We start from the raw sequence: 4,426 nt of genomic DNA, 5'->3' as shown, positions 1-4,426 counted from the left end.
GGCGCCGGGGACCCCCAGGTCAGCAGCACTCTCATGATCACAGCTCATTGTTTTAAGGTCAGTCGTGACGATGACTCCAAAAGCAATGCGTCTTATTCTGAAAGCCAGCAGACTGTGCTTTATGAGGCTTCCACTACGGCTTATCCTCGCCTGCTCTCAACAGCACGTCCTCGGCTTGTTGTGGTGTTTGTTGTGGCGTTTGTCGTTGTGTTTGTTGTGGTGAGTTCCAGAGCTGCTGGCTACACATTGTGAACTCCGCACTAGATCATTCAGCTGTAGCTTGTGAACAGGGCAGTCACCACATGTTGTCCACAGAGCCCACCATGTTTAACACAGTCTATCCTTTCTTCTCCACGGGCCGAGAGCAGGGGTACTCAATTGGGGGACTCCGGTCCGGATCCGGACCCAAACGCAATGAAATTCGGACCGAGAAAAAAATCAAAATTATTATTTTTTTTCATAGTGATCCGATCTGGATGTGTTTCCAATCACGAATGTTTTATCAGTGGTTGTATAAAAACATCACCATGACAACTCATTGTGGCCGTGAGGTCTGTGAGTGCTTTTTTCCTCCGTGACATGGAGGAGTAAGGGATTGTTGCCGGTGCGGACTCCCGGACACCCGCCGGTGCTCAGCTCCGGGGGCGCTCCGGACAGCTTTTGGCCGTGATATTTTTAAGCAATCTTACACGAGATGGCATTCTTGAATGCCATTATTGGTACGCGAAGCACAGCCGTAGGAACCAGGCGCTTGCGCCGAGTTCCAAAGTCCTGTGCTTCAAGTACCAACTTCTGACCAGTTGTCAATCATAGTGGCACTGGCCCACGTTGGCCTTTATGTGGCTACGCGGCCACGCCTGACACAACGCCAGCCTTACAGAGACCCACACATTGGATTAAAACACACACCAGCCTTACAGAGACCACAGGTCAGCATTAGCTGTGTGAGTCAGCCTTTTCAACAATGACGAAGAACAAATAGGAGTACACTCACTAAGGAACACTTACGCCAGTGTCTACGCCTGGCCCGCACACCTTCTGTGCCCAAGTATAAAGAACTGGTGGCACAAAAAGAAGTGTCACTTTTCACACCGTCACTGTTCCAGACCCTGGACAGATTGGAAATTTGGTGAGTGGACCTTTTGAGTTTCTAATTGAGATTGTCAGCCATGTGCTAGTCGGTTGGCTATGTGCTGGAGTCTCTGGGCTTCAAGAGCTTATCCTTTAAAGTGAACAAAGTGTCTGAAGGATTAAGAGGTAATAGAGGCCGTCAGCATTATCATGTCATTAATTTCCCAGGATCTGATTAGAGGATGACAAGGTAGATGGATGGAGCACGAGGAATGGAAGAGCAGCTGGGAATCAGCAATCAAGGCAGACACACCTTGAAGAATAAAGTTCATGAAGGCTAAGAGCCTCCGAAAACCTTAGACGATGGTCATGATGTGAAAAAACCCACCTCTTACTTTACTTTACAGAAACACCATCACAGAAAACCCTGGCATCGACCAGACAAATTGAAAACTGAACTTAAGTCCGGAACCTCTCTGTTCGTTTTCGATTACAAAAGGGGTGTCAGCAATGGCCTCAGAGCAAAACCCCTCTTGATGCAGTCGGAGAGCCCCATCACCAGGCTTAAAGGAAACAGGCGACCCAGCACCACGCAGCGCCACGGGAAGAATGCGGCAGACACCATGCTTTCAGCAGAGAGGGCTGTGATTGTGTACCATCCAGACGGCTGTGAACCAGTGTTGCCATGAGAATTTGGAAGTACAAGGCGTTTTTTAATATACAGTCCAGTTTGTTTAATTCTGTCTCGATAGCAGAATCGACCGACTGTTCTACATCAGCGGCTGCCATCTTTGTTATTGTTGCCTCTACGGTATTCCTCTGCAACGTCATCGTATTTATTTCAGACTCATATTAGATAAATGGTTGCGATTGGTCGGTCTATCTCGCACCAGACAGGCAGAAATCTTTTTGGAAGGGAGGCGAGCCAACCCTTATCTGCAGAGCAAATGACACATGACCTGGCGAGAGTCGACTGGTTCCCCAGCTAATCACAGACACTCATGGCGGGAAAACCAGGAATAAAATGGTTTCCTTAGGAAAGCTGTTGTAGAAGTGCATCATCCATTCCTCTCCACTATCATTCCCTCTTTTGTTTGTTTGGAAGTTTCAAAAACCCACACAATGGAAATGTCTCCAATGGCATTTTGAGAAAGGGCATGTCCTATCCAAGGAATAGGCCATGTATTATTCAACTGAAACGGGAAGCCCACTCCTCATTCCGGGCTACTCAGAGAATTCCCAAGGAGAAACATATCAAGTAGGGAGATGGTGATTCATTTGGTGAGAGACAACTGACTAAACATCGTTAATGCCAAGATAACATTCCCAATAGATCCCAGCAGAATCCCAGCCAGCGCTAATTCCTTCTAGATTGATCCCTGTGGACTTTCAGAGGCTCGTTACCAATAAATCAGCAGGCATCGTGGCACTCAGCACACATAACAAATATACAAATATATTAAATCCATCACTATGTTATTCATTTGGGAGGTTTATCTGAATCATAACTTTGTGATTTAATTTGTTATAGTTTGTTAAATGTTTATTCTTTCATCACTAACTTCAATAACTGGCAGCTGTTTCCCTCACACCATCATATTACACAACTTGCTAATATTCACAATCCCCCTTATTCAATTACTTCAACAAACAGTTACTCTCACCTTTTCCAAATGCCTTCCTGGCCAAATCCTGGCTGCCATGTATCGTTTGTTGTGTAAAGAAGAACATGTTGGTGCGCATGTGTGTGGACGATGGCGTGGATGAGTCAGACTGATAGGACTGGGTGAGGCTGCACACCTGTTGTGCATTAAGAAATCAACGTTCACAGATGAGACCAGCCATCAAAACACACACACACACACACACACACACGTGTGCCACTCTCTGCAAACCGTACAATAAAGCAGCCATCATCCACATGTATTATTATCACATTGTTTTGTTTGGATGATATCCTCCGTGTTTCAGAGCGATCCTCTGGCCAAATCAATTTGTACCACCGCTTTGTTTGTGTAAATCATTCTGTTCCCCCGCGTCATTAAGCCGCCGCGCTGGAGGCAGCGGTCTCGCGTCGAACCGATTGAGTCACACGTGTGACAGCATCCAAACTTAGAAGCTCAGGAGGTGCTGCAGCCAGCATGAGCGTCAACACAAGTGTTTCTCCGTCGGCGGCTGGACGATTCCCGCGGGCGGAGGCAGCGGACCGAGGCGGCGAGACGTCGCGTCACGGGGATCGGAGTTCTAAATTGTTTTGGGAAACACCGCCGTGTTTGGTAGCCTGGAAGCGCGTGTCTGGTGAACCTCAATCACGCAAGGTGTTTTTTGGTTTTATTCCGTTTAAAAATCCAGATGTCATTTCATAATGTCCCCATGGTAACAAACATTAAACCACCATGCACACAAATATGTCCTTGATGATATCATGATGGACAGATAAGCACAGATTTGCTGCAGCTGTAAAGCCCATTATCTAATCACCATCCCCCCAAAACAGGGAGGGAGGGCAAACGTGAGCCAACAGAAATAAACAAAAACTTCTTCCTGTCATTTCCTCTAAAGGCTCAAGTCAAACAACTGGATCTAAAAACACCATAACAAACTTTGTATTGCTGCATAATCATCTCCATTTGCAATGGCAAAAAAAGAACTATAGACAATGATAATAGATGCAGAAAGAAAATAACAAAGAAAGAACAATATCCTCAGACTGCTTTAGGAGACGTCGAATGCATTCAAATCACGCTTCAAACCAGATACCCGATACGTGGGAATGCTCCGGAAGAGAAACACAGATGTGCGATGCTTTTACGTTTTTGCCAAGAGAATCTCCTGTGTTACGCCTCGTACCCACTGTACACGTCCGTCGACGGATCTCATTGACTTTACATGGGACGCTCCCGAAATGCATTGTGGGTCCGTCCGTCAAATCGGCTTCGTCTCTTGCGTCCAAAAGTTGAGAAAAGTTTAACTTTTCAGGCAGCGACGGATCCGTTGGCCAATCAGATCACGTTATACGCAGATCGTGTTTTACCCCATGCGTCGGACACGCCCACTCTTCCGTCGACGGACGTGTACAGTGGGTATGACTGAGGCGTACGTTAAGGTGAAAGGCTCTGTCCGATACGTGAACGCACGCACCCAGCGGGCCTCAGCGAGAAAGAGGCAGGCAGGAACATCTGCGCCTGTACTCCACTGCACTCGGCTACCTGCCGTCCTCGATTTGGGAACACTGCCGTTCCCTCTCAGACGCACTTCATCAGTACTTAGGGCCCTCTGCTCATCCTCATGCACCCGTTTGTGTGGTTGCGCAATGGGAACTCACTTAATAGAAGGGATGGGTCATGTTTTTCAT

The sequence above is a fragment of the Micromesistius poutassou genome (genome assembly GCF_964030765.1).
Source record: "Micromesistius poutassou genome assembly, chromosome: 11".
Lineage (NCBI taxonomy): Eukaryota > Metazoa > Chordata > Actinopteri > Gadiformes > Gadidae > Micromesistius > Micromesistius poutassou.
Note: the sequence above shows the minus strand (reverse complement) of the source record.